Here is a 13,604-nt window from a genome sequence, read left to right on the forward strand (position 1 = left end):
TCAAGTCCTCTTTTATACTTGTTGCATCTTGTTTGGCAAGTCCTAAGACAGCTGACTTCTTTGTTTAGTGAGTGAGATAAAACTCTCCCTTCTATCTTTTCCCCTTCCCCCTCCTCCTGCCTTAGCAGTTCCAGGTTGATTTAAGCTATCTATTCTCTGGTTAGGGAAGAGAGGTATTAACCATTTGCTCACAAGTGTCCTTGGTTGGGGAAGATAAGATCTTGTGATTCACAAGCTGGCTGTAAGCCACCCAAACTGCCTGGTCTTGTTTAATTTTCTGGTCGCAGTTTTCCTATTCTGCTTGCCCAGGAATTTTCTTAGCTTCTTACTACCCTGCCACACTTATAAGAGATTAGGACACATATAGGAACAGAGGAAGTACCATGTGAGGATACAGGGAGAAGATGGCCATTTGCAAGACAAGGGATAGACACCATGATCTCAGACTTCCAGCCTCCACTGCATACCAGCGGGTGCAAGTTAGACCCTGGGAAGGGCTGAAGGCACTTCATCCAGGCTCCTGGACTTTGCCAGCCTGCGTTTCCCACGCATACCTTCTACCTTGTAAAATATGGCCATCCCTTCCTGGGCTCCCTATCTTCTCCCATCAACTCAACTTGGAAAGCAGGGAAGAACCCTGAGCCTGAGCTGGAACAGCACAGCCTTCTCCTGCCCTCGGTCACACTCCTGACCACAGCATGTATTTTCCACCCCTCCTCTGGAAACACACTCCCAAGCTCCTCTCAGGGAGAGAAGCCCCTATCCTCTGATGTTTTTCTCCCACAGAACTCAGACCTTTATTTCTCCTGACCTTCACTAATCTATGGAAAGGTCAGCCAGGTCCAAGGTTAGTGGACAGGTAGGAATGTAAGCGCAGTCCCCCTCCTGCCAACCCAAGCTGTTACTTGCTCAGTATGTGGTGAGTCCCTTTTCTGTTTACTAAGGGGTCTGGAGTAACCCAGGAAGGTGACCCAGCCCCAGGTCCTTGCTTATCAGCTGGTTCCAAGGTAGGGCAGCAGCTGACCCAACCAGTTCCCTATCAACAGTAAATAGTAGGGTGGACCCCCTCCTCCTTTGGTTGGATCCATGTTTTATGTACATGCTGTGTTCCAGCCCTTCCTGAAGAATGGGAGGTGGCTTTCCAGTCACTGACTAGCTTGGGCCCACCAGGCAGTCCCCAGTTCTGCAGCCCCTCCCAGCCCCTTTCTTATAGCAACTAGTGTCAGAATCAAGTGTTACAGATCTCAGGGCTCATCAGAGCTCCTGTCAGGCATCAAGTCTTTAGCGCTCTCATAGACTGACTCCGCTGGCAAGGTCCCTCCCTTTCTGTATCTGTGGTCTCAGTTAAGCCGCTCAGTGGGCAGGCTTGTTTACATATTGTCCATGGCTGCTTTCACGTGGTTGGACAGGAACTGCAGATGGCCCACAAAACCTAAAATACTCCCTCTCTTGTTCTTTATAGATAAGCTATATTGACACATCATTGTCAGAGTCCATAGTTTACAGTAGGATTCACTCTTCATGTTGTTCACTCTGTGGGTCTGGAAAAATATATGACAGGTATCCACCATTAAAGTATCACACACAATAGTTTCACTGCCCTAAAAGTCCTCCGTGATCCACCTATTCACCTCTCCCTCTACACCTACCCCTGGCAACCACTGATCCGCTCATTGTCTCCATAGTTTTGCCTTTTCTAGAATGTCATATAAGTGGAATCATGCAGTATGTAGCCTTTTCAGACTGGTTTCCTTCACTTGGTAATATGCGTTTAAGGTTCTTCTGTCTTTTCATGGCTCAATACCTTATTTATTTTTAGCACCAACTACTCTTCCATTGTCTGGGTGAAACAGTTTGTTTTTCCATTCACCCACTGAAGGACATTTTAGTTGCTTCCAAGTTTTAGCAATTATAAATAAAGCCTCTATCAACATCCATATGCAGGTTTTTGAGTAGACATAAGTTTTCAACTCATTTGGGGAAATACCAAAGACTGCTATCGGTTAGATCGTGTGGTAAGAATATGTTTCATTTTTAAAGAAGCTACCAACTGTCTTCCAAAGCGGCTGTACCATTTTGCATTCCTCAGGCAATGAATGAGAGTTCCAGTTGCTCCGCATCCTCTCCAGCATTTGGTGTTGTCAGTGTTCTGGACAACAGGTGGGTTGTGGTATCTCGTTGTTGTTCTAATTTTATTTCCCTGATGATATATGATGTTGAACATCTTTTCAAATGCTTATTTGTCTTGTGTATATCTTCCTTGATAGAAGTGTTTGTTCATGTTTTTGGCCCAATTTTTAATTAGGTTTTTTACTTCTTTTTGCTGAGTTTTAAGAGTACTTTATTTGATTTTAGTGATTTGGGTTCTGATCACAATTATGTCCTCACCTTTTACACTATGGTCTTATCAAGGTTTATTCCAAACAAAGGTATTTCTCTCCCTTGGATGACCTGTAATCCCGGTGCATAAGACAATAATCCCTTCTGATACAGCTGCCAGCAGTCTGATCAGCAGTGAAGCATTGTGGGCCAGCGAGCACAGAAGACATGTGACTAATAGCTGAGGAGATCACACAACAGGCCTCTCAGAGGAGGGGGCACATCTGAAGTGGAACTGAAGGAAGAGTCAGACTCACAGCAGACCAGGAAGATTGCACAGGAGAAGCATGGGGAGGTATGGAGTGACCATGTGGGCAAAATGGCTGAAGATAAGTGAAGGCTGGGGCAGGGGGAGCCCATGAAACTCGTGTGTATCTGTACGTATGCACCCTCAGTGCAGCACTGGGTGCCCATACACAGACGAGCATGTATGCCTGTGTACACATGCTTCAGATCACCGAGCTGCACACATAAACATACATGCATGCACGTATACACATACACACACAAGTACTGCACACACATGGGCAGGCACATGCACACACATGCACGCAGCATTGTACTAGGACCCTCCAGCAGAGGCCTAGAGAGAATCCCCTGAAACCCCACCAAAATCACCTGGTGAATGCTGGGCCCTTTTTCTCAAGGAGTCTTGAGAAAAAGCCAGAGATGTCCTTTGGGGCCACTTTCCTTGGTCTTTCCCAACTCTGCTGGAAGTGGAGTTTGAAGAAGGAGAGTCTCTGATGAAATCTGGGATATAATCAAACAGCACGTCAGGCCCTCCATAGGCCAGCCTGTGGACTTAGGTGGGGTGGGCTGGCACCTGGCCCACTCTGCTCACACAGACCTCTGGTGCACCTTGGCAGGACTGCAATCCCTTCATTTGACCCTCAGCTCTATAACAAAGGCAGGAGGGTATTGTCAGTAACTCATAGGGCAAGTGAGTAAACTGAGGCTCCGGGAGGGACTTGTTCCACCAGGTGACAGCCAGAAAGAGTGGGATCTACGGTGAAGCCTCAGTCTGTGTCTTCACATTTCCCTGTCTTCAAAGATCTCTAACATTGGACACCACCCAGGTAAGAACAGAGTCTCTCAATACCCATTGTGGGGCAGGTCCACATGGAACAATCTTCATTCGACTCTCTAAGAACCTAAAGCTTGTATTGGCAGGGGCCCTTGTCAAATCCCCTCAATTTACAGATGAGGAAACTGAGGCCTCTGAGAGGTAGGAGTACACTCAAGAAGTCAAATCTGGGGATTCTGAGGTCATAAAAGTACTCTGGCGTCCTTCTCTGGCCAGAGCTCTGCACAGCATACATAGAGATCTAGAATATATACAGAAGGTGTATAAAACACACATGCATAGCCTGGCTGGCGTGGCTCAGCAGTTGAACATCAACCTATAATCCAGGAGATCAAGGTTTGATTCCTAGTCAGGGCACATGCCTGGGTTGCAGGCTTGATCCCCAGTAGGGGGGCATGCAAGAGGCAACTGATCAATGCCTCTCTCATCATTAATGTTTCTATCTCTCTCTCTCTCTCCCTCTCCCTTTCTCTCTCTGAAATCAATAAAGATATATTTTTTAAAATTTATAAACACACACACTCACACACACATGTAAATTCCAGAAGGAGCACCCAGGTAGCCCAGGGGCCAGGTGGGCCACATGTTGCTGGGGCCTGGCACCAGGTGGCCCCGTGGGTCTGGGTGGAAATGGAAGTCAGTCCACAGTCTCCAGGGGAGAGAGGTAGGGTTTCAGCCTGGCTGCATGTCTCTGCCTTCCCACACACGTACCTGCACCGGGGCCTGGGCTTTCTGCCTGCTGTTGGGAGCCCAAACATGATATTCTCCCCATAAGTTGATGCAGTCTGCGTCTGCCTGCCATTTGTTTCACAATCACCAGGATCCTGTGGTTGTTCTACTGGGAGCACACCATGCACATCTCTGGAGCACCAGTGCAAAGCTGGTTTCAAAGTGAATTTTATGGAAGTCAGATGCACCTGTGATAACCAATTCATGTGCACTAAAAAGCAAATGAGGGCTGGTGACAGCTCTGCCAGATCCTCCCAGCCCTCATCCAGGGGCATCCTCTTTTAACTGTTTGGTTTAATTCTTTCAATGATTCCATAGTTGAAACGTGAAATAACCTGTGTCTGGTACCTGTTAGGAAAGATGAGACTTCAGCTACCGTCCCTTCCTCCTCTTTCCTTCCATTTCTTCTACAAATCAGGTTTGAGACTTATATTTTTAAGTCTACAACAAAGTGCACGCACAACCCACACAAGAGACACACCTGGAACACCTGGCTCAGGTGGCCAGGGATACTGCAAGACTGGGCCCCAAAGGACATCTATTACATAAGGCCACCCTGCCACGACTGGAAAATTTAGCAGATCTACCTAATACATAGAAACACAGAGAGGCAGCCAAAATGAGGAGACAAAGAGACATGACCCCAATGAAAGAACAAAATAAAATTCCAAAAGAGAAGTAAACAAAATAGAGGCAAGCAATCTACCAGATGTAAAGTTCAAAACACTGGTTATAAGGACTCAGTGAACTTAGGGGAAGCATAGATCAACTCAGGGAGAATTTCCACAAAGAGATAGGAAACAAAAATGGACATAGAAACCATAAAAAAGAACCAGTCAGAAATGAAGAATAAATAACTGAAATGAAGACTACACTAGAAGGAATCAACAGCAGATTAGATGAAACAGAGGATCCAATTAGCAATTTGAAAGACAAGATAGCAGAAAACACCCAATGGGAACAGCAAAACGAATTTTAAAAAATAAGGACAGTTTAAGAAACCTCTTGGATGACATCAAGCATACCAACATCTGCATTATAAGAGTAACCAGAAGGAAAAGAAGGAGAGCAAGGTTTGAAAACCTATATGAAGAAATAATGATAAAAAATGTCCCTAACCTGGAGATGGAAATAGACAAAATTCCAGGAAGGGTAGAGTCCCAAACAAGATGACCCCAAAGAGGCTCACATCAAGATATATTGTAATTAAAATGCCAAAGGTTAAGCTCAAGGAGAGACTCTTAAAAGCAGCAAGACAAAAACAGTTAGTTACCTACAAGACGCTTCCCATAAACTGTCAGCTGACTTCTCAACAGAAACTTTGCAAGCCAGAAGGGATTGGCAAGAAATATTCAAATTGCTGAAAAGCAAGGACCTACAACCAAGACTACTCTACCCAGCAAGGCTATCATTTAAAATTGAAGGAGAGATAAAGAGCTTCCCAGACAAGAAAAAGCTAAAGGAATTTATCACTACCAAACTAGTATTACAAGAAATGTTAAGGGCCCCTGGCCATTGTGGCTTAGTTGGTTTGTCAGCCCATGCACCAAAAGGCTGCCAGTTTGATTCCCAGTCAGGGCACATGCCAGGATTGTGGACTCAACCTCCAGTAGGGTACATGCAGGAGACAGCCGATCAATGTTTCATTCTCACATCGATGTTTCTCTCTGTCTCTCCCTGTGCCTTTCTTTTTCTCTAAAAATCAATTTTTAAAAAATCTTTTCTTTTTAAAAAGGAAATGTGAAGGGGACTCCTTTAAGAAGAAAAAATAAATCAAAAATATGTATAAGAAAATATTGCAAAGAAAAAAAATTCTCACTGGCAAAGGCAAACACATAATAAAAGCAGTGGATCAACGAACACATAAACAAGTAAAAAGGTTACAAGGCAAAAGTAGGAAGATCATGTGTAATTCCAACAGTAAATTAAGGGACATAAACACATACAAAAGGAGTAAAAAAGAAACATAAACGTGGAGGAGGTAAGTGAAAATGGTAGTGATTATAGAATGTGTTCAAACTTCAGCAACCCTCAACTTAAAATACACTGCTATAAACATAGCTTGGTGTATATATAAAGCATATGGTAACCACAAAAACAATCTGCAAGAAATAAAGAGAAAAGAACCCAAACACAACACTACAGAAAGCCATCAACATACAAGAGAAGAGAGCAAGGGAATAAGAAAGGAACAGAGAACTGCCAAACAATCAGAAGACAACTAATAAAATGCCAATGACTAAATACCTATCAATGATTACTTTAAATGTAAATGAATTAAATGCTCCCATTAAAACACAAATGGATAAAGAATATGTGGTACATATAGACAATGAAATATTACTCAGTTATTAAAAAGAATGAAATCTTACCATTTGCAACAACATGGATAGAACTAGAGGGTATTGTGCTAAGTGAAATAGGTCAGACAGAGAAAGATAAATACCATATGATTTGACGTATATGTGGAATCTAAAAAACAAAACAAACAAACAATCAAAACAGAAACAAACTTGTAGATACAGAGAACACACTGATGGCTGCCAGAGAGGAGGTGGGTAGGAGGGCTGCGTGAAAAAGGTGGAGGGATTAAGAAGTACAAATTGGTAGTTACAAAAATAATCACTGATATGATAGCATAGAGAATATAGTCAATAATATTGTAATGACTATGTATGGTGTCAGGTGGATGTAAGATTTAATGGGGAGGGGGCACTTTGTAAATTATATAAATGTCTAAATACTATGCTATAAGCCTGAAACTGATACAATATTGAATGTCAACTATAATTGAAAAAAATTTTTTAAGATTCTTAATCACATCTGTAGAATCCCTCTTGCCATGTGAGGGAATATAATCTCAGGTTCTGAATTTAAGACGTGGGATCTTTGGGGAGTCATTATTTTACCTACCACACTACCTTCATAACTTTAAATAATATATTTAAACATCTATATCTTATGCCATCAATTTTAGCACTAGCTCTTGCCTACCCATGTCATTTGCTCAACAAATATTTGCTCTGGGAGCTGGGTTTATAGCACTGAGTAAACAGGCAAAACCCCCATTTATTCCCCAGGGGTTGATGTCGTAGTGGTGAGGAGCAGGTAACAAACAGAGTAAGTGAGTAAATTATGTTTCCCAGAACAGTTGTTTTTTGGGTGATAATTGGCAAAATTTATCAAAATTTAAAATGTGCCAGTCCTTTTACCCAGCAAATGCACCATTAAAAAATCCATGTGTAAAGATATGTGTGCCAGTCTGTTGTATTTTATAGCATTATTTATGACAGCAAACATTTTTGGAACAATCTAAAAATTTATTAATGGAGAATTGGGTAAATAAATTATGGTGCCCAGAAACTAGAATTTATAAATTATGTGATGCTGTTTATTCCAGGATCCGAGTTCATAGCAAATCCTGTCCTCATAGAGCACAGCCTTGGGGGTGGGGGGTGGGGGACGAGGAGACAGATCACACACTGAACAAAGGAATTATACCTTATCGGTATAGGAGGTGGTGAGTGCTATGGGAATAGATCAGGGAGGGAAGGAGGGTGGGAAGTGCTGGCAGATGCAAATTTTGTTTGTTTTTAAACATTTTCTTTTGAAACAATTTTAGATTTATAAGAGTTGCGAACATAGTACAGAGCATTCTGGAATGCCCTTCTCTCAGCTTCCCCTACTGTAACACATTCCATAGCCAGAGTGCATTTATCAAGACTAGGAAATGAAGGTAGATACACACTGTTAACTAGAGTCCTCTCCTATGCAGTCTGAGTCAGACTTGAAGGAGGCGGGGAAGGAGCTACAGGAGAGCTGAGGGAAGAGCGTTCCAGGTAGAGGGAACAGCCAGTGCAAAGCCCATGTAGTGGAGCTGCCCGGCATTTTCTCAAAACAGCAGAGTGGGCTGGAACCCACTGAACTAGAGGTAGTAAGTAGTGAGGTTCATGGGGGCAGGCAGCTTCTGTAGGGCCTATGAGGTCTTCCTTTTCTCTGAGTGAAACAGGGAGGCCTCTCTCCCCCCCCACCCCACCCCCCAGGGTTCTAAGCAGAGGGAGAACAAATCAGATTTTATCTGGATCCTTCTGCTGTTTTGTGGGGGTGAGGCCAGAGCAGGGGGAGCAGGGGGAACTACTGCAATAGTCCAGGCAAGAAGTCATGGGCAGGTCAGACCCCAGTGGTTAGGGAAGAATGGTCGGATTTTAGGTATATTTTGCTGATAAAGCAGAAAACCTTTCTTCATGGACTGGACTCACTGAGGCCATATGGCGTGCGCTCTCTCCCATATTCCCATTGTGCCTCTATGGGCTGCATGAGTGGCAAGGCTGTTAACACCTGCATTGTCTCACCACGTTAACCAAGCCTTCCATCCTCTGTGCATAGGGTGATTCTAAAAATTAAAACCTTATAATTTTTATATAAAATGTAAAGTTTATATAATTATGACTGCCAACCAAGTAAAAGCTAGTTTCTGGGAAGCATAATTTATCTACCCAATTATCCATTTGCAAAGTTTTAGATTGTTCTCCATTTGCTGTTATAAATAATGCTAAATAGAACAAACTTGTACACATATCTTTATACACAAATTTTTAATGGTGGGTTTGCTGGGTCAAAGACCAAGCACATTTTAAATTTTGATAAATTCTCCCAAATTATCCCTCGAAAAACAATTGTGCTGCCATCAACAATGATGAAAGCAGCCATTTCCACACCTTGGATCTAATCCATCTGTTACATTTTTTCAATCTAGCCAGCATAAACAGAACCCATTGTTATTTTTATTTTCCTGTATATTTACAAGGTCAAACATCTTCTCTTTGGACTTACTTGCCAATCACGTTTCTTATTCTCTAAGTTACTAGTCTATATTCATTGCCTATTTTTCTATTGGGATTTTTATCTTTTACTCACTAATTTATAGAATAGTTTTATTCATTCCAGATATATTTGGCTTGTTAGCTCATACATTTCTTTCCGTGTCTAACTTTATCTATGTCTATTCTTAAATAAAGTTTTTAAATGTTGGTGTCAAACATTTGTCATTTCCATCATGGCTTCTGTTTTGTCACTTCTTGTAATTTAATAATCAAGTGTGTATGTTTGTCTCTTTAATCTGGAATGAATTTTGTGTGTATGATGTGAGGTAAAGCTCTCTCTCTCCTATTTTGTCATGAATAACCACTTGTCCCACTGCCATGTGTGAAACGTATCTTACATTAAACCCCTTGTATACTTGGGTCCTTTTCTAGAACCTTTATTATGCTTCATGACTTATTTGCCTTTGTCTGTTCTAATTCATATCACATTTTAAAACTCTCTTACCTCTATGGGATGTTTCCACACTTTCTAAGGCAGTCTTCCCACTACCATCATGCAAAATTGTATTGCACTCTTGTACACTTACACATCTAGATAAACATTAGAAACAAGTCAAGTTCCATTCAAAATAATCCCCTTAGGATTTGTTCTGGAATTGCAGACTAATATGACGAAAAGTGGAATCTACAACACTGAGAGACTCCCATGCAGGAAAAAACGGTAGGTAACTTTATTCTGTACACTTATTTAGTCTTTTTTATGTTTTCCATTAAAGTTTTATTATGTTTTTTTTAACAATATATTTTTATTGATTTTAGAGAGAGAGGAAGGGAGAGGGAGAGAGAAAGAGAAACATGGATGTGACAGCCAAAAGTAGATCGACTGCCTCCTACACACCCCCTACCAGGGATTGAGCCCACAACCTGGGCATGTGCTCTGACTGGAAAGCAAACCTGCAACCTTTTGGCGCGTGGCATGACACCCAACCAACTGAGCCATGCTGGCCAGGGCAAATGTTTTATTATATTCTTATACATTTTTAATGTTTGCTGCCATGTTGTTTGTGATTTTCTTGCTTTCATGAAAGTCAGAAATGCTGTTTACTGTTATAGCTTTTTTATTGCAATGTTGGCCTGAGTGATTGTCCCTCCAATTCTCCATACCCTTTGCCATTTGACTTTATGGTACTCTCACCTGAGGTGGGATAACCTAGCCTACTCAGACACTGGGCTTGGTAATGTGGCCTGCTTTGGCCCATGGGATGTAGTAGACAAGATGCGAGCAGAGGTTTAAAATGGGCTTGCACATGGGGGCTTGCTTTCCTGCCCTCACTGTGGTTAGGAGACACCATGGTCAGGGGTCACCATGTGGGATCCATCTCTGTCATCATAAGGATATGCTCCAGCAGGCCCAAGTTAGAGCAGGACTGCTGGGTGAACCACAGACATATGAGTGCGGCCAGCCTAGATCAGCATGCCCCAGCCAGTCCACAGATGCATCAGCTACAATACTAAATTATTGTTGTTTTAAAGCACTGAGTTTTGAGGTGGGTCAGTATTCAGCTACTGCTGATTGACACAATAATATGTAAATACTCATTTCCAAATGTTTATCTTGCATCTGTCCATTGACTAAACAGGCATGAATTCTGATAAATGTTCAGTTGATGTTTTCTTTCTGGATAATTATACGACATACACTAAAGGTCACTCTGTCTCTTTCTTTCCTGTGGTTGTCCCTCATTTTTTTCTTGTTGCATTACATTGGCAAAAACTTCACAAACAACACCGAGGCTGTATTTATGTCTGTGTTTGTGCCGGCAGTGTGCTGCCGTTTGTGGATACAGGTGTACCTGTGGGACCCAGTGTCTCCAGTAGCCAGAGAACATCTCTCTGGACACAGGAGGGCAGCAGGGAGGTAGGGAAGCACTAGTGGCAGAAGTCAGGTGTGAACTGACATAAATGGACTTCAGGAGACAGTGTGCTCCTACTCACTGGAGACTGATGTAAACATGGTGGCAGTGGGTGGGAGAGGGGAAAGAAAAACAGGCTCATAAGGTGTTCCCTCAGTCTCAAGTCCATGGACACAAACTCAAGTGTCATCAACCCCTATCATCAGGTGCCCAGAGTATCTACTTGGCAGTTTTAGGTGAGGCTTAAATGCCCAGTACAATCACACACATGCACACCCACCCACACATATACACACACACACCGAGACAGACCTCTGCACTGAGGCCCCTCAAGATTGGGGCATATATTTTGGGATCCTTGTTATGCAATATGAGCCTGCAGCTCCTGGAGGGGGTATGTGGAAAGAGTAACGGTGTAAGAGAATTTGGTCTCAGAATTTCCGGGTGTCTGGTATTGAATGGGACAGTCCAATGATCAGCTTCCTGGCTAGTAAATAATGCAAATAAAAATGCAAATAAAACCTGTGAGACATACATAGCCTTTTAAAACCACTATAGTTTCCGACTGGGTTTATCTTGTTTACAGCCTAATACTTAATCAACAATCGTTTGAACATACAAAGTGGGGAAAAAGTAGATTTATAGTTGTGAGTATGCAAAACACAATTTATTCTTGTATTATTATTTATTAATTATTGTATTATTTTTCCATATTAACAACTGTAAACCTCCTTTTGCCTCACCCTGTTTTGGCTTGGAATTCTCCCTACTCAGTATTTAATGATCTGTGAAAGAACACTGAGGAGATGTTGCAGTCCCTTTGTAGAGGGAATGGGCTTGCCCTCTAAGAGACCTGTCTGCCAGCAAGATGTCCATGTGCTGGAAAACATGTGGCCTGATCAAATGTCTGTTAGAAGAGTACTGTGTTCATTTAGCAGAAATGTCTTATTACACTTCTTGAGGTGAAAGAGGTGGGGATACTGAGGGAATGCTCAATTAACAATGGGTAGCAATAAAAATACCACCAACAATAACAGCTCTTATTACCTGCTGGACTCTGTTCTAAGTGCATTTCATATGTTCACTCATTGAGTCCACACACTGACCTATGAGGAAGGTACCATCATCTTCCTGTAAAGATAAGGAAACTGAGGCATGGAGAGGTTATGTGAACCCAGGGAGTCTGGCTCTAATTCTCCTGTGTATTTAAAGAAGCAGGGGATTTGAAGTTCCAAGAGGAAGAGGGAGATTCTTGCAAGGTGACAGAAGGAACAGATGCAAAAGGTAAGTCCCTGGGTTCCTCCCTGAAAAGGTGGCCATTAGGTATAGTTATAATCTTTAGTTATAGTATTTATAATATAGCTCTATTATTTAAATTATAAATAACAGCATATAACATAGTTGTGTAATTTAAATTCTATATATGTGTATATAGTTTATTTAGCTATTGTTATACATTATATTATTGTATTATGATTAGTATGTTATTTTATGTTTTGTATTAGTATATATGTATTATATTATTTAAATATTATAAATTATATGATTATAATAGAACTTAGTAGATATTATTATTATATTATTTCAATTGAAACAACAAATAAGTGTTTTCCAAGTGAAACTATTGGGGCCCTGCAAACTTTCAGTAAAGGTGGCACAAGTGGTTCTTGCCAGAATGGCTGGACTCTCAGGGCCAGTAGTGGAGGGGTCAAGTGTGAGAATTGCGTGCTATGGGAGAAAACAGAGCCTGCTGACCTGATGAGGGGCATCCTCGATATCTGCAAAACATGTCCACTGATGTGAGACCAGGACACCCATTCTGCCGGTGACACCCATTCTCAGAATGCAGACAAAGCACTCTACCATGACTTATGCATGCTACAGGGAAGGGGCCAATTTGCAAGGTTCTGAAAGGTGAATGGAATGTTGTGTGCATGGCAACAGGCCATGGCAGGTATGCTTGCAGTGAAAACACAACGCCTACTCTCCCTTCCTTTCTACTGTAATAGAACTCCCAAATTTTAGCTGTGCCCATAACCTCCAGATTAAGACTAAATTTTCCAGCTTTCCTTGCTGCAGATGAGACTATGACTAAGTTCTGGCCAATGGGACATGAGTGGACAAGATTGCAAATCCCAGCTCCTGACCTTGCAGGGAGGGAGGGAACGCATGGCCTCTTGCTGACTTTCTCTGAGCTGGCCTGGTACCCTGGTGAGTCATCTTGGATCAATACCCTAGGGCATGGAGGGCGAGAGAGGAGCCCAGGTGTCCCGCACTGGAGCTGCCAGATCAGCCTGGACTGCTTACTTTCAGAATGTTTAAATAGAGAAAAATAAACTACCTATGTAAGTGACAGTGTTAGGGAGTTCCTTTGTTATAGCAGCCTAACCTATACTCTGCCTGCTACAGTGCTCAATAAATGGTACTTTCCCCCTTGTGTGCCTTTGGGAAGGGGTATTGTGCAAGGTGGGGTACCAGAGTTTTAAAGCTCTGCAACTTTCCGGACTCCTCCCCTATTACAAACAATTGTGGGCACACTGGCTCACATCTCCATCTGCTTCTTGGCTGGTAGGCCAAGGCAAACACTCCTTTCCAGTGATAAAGGTGGTGGCATAGGAGTCTCCCAGAGGCAGGAGGCAAGCTAGGTGCCTCAACAGAACTCCCAGTGTTCCCATG

This window comes from Miniopterus schreibersii, assembly GCF_964146895.1.
Source record: "Miniopterus schreibersii genome assembly, chromosome: 10".
Taxonomy (NCBI): Eukaryota; Metazoa; Chordata; class Mammalia; order Chiroptera; family Miniopteridae; genus Miniopterus; species Miniopterus schreibersii.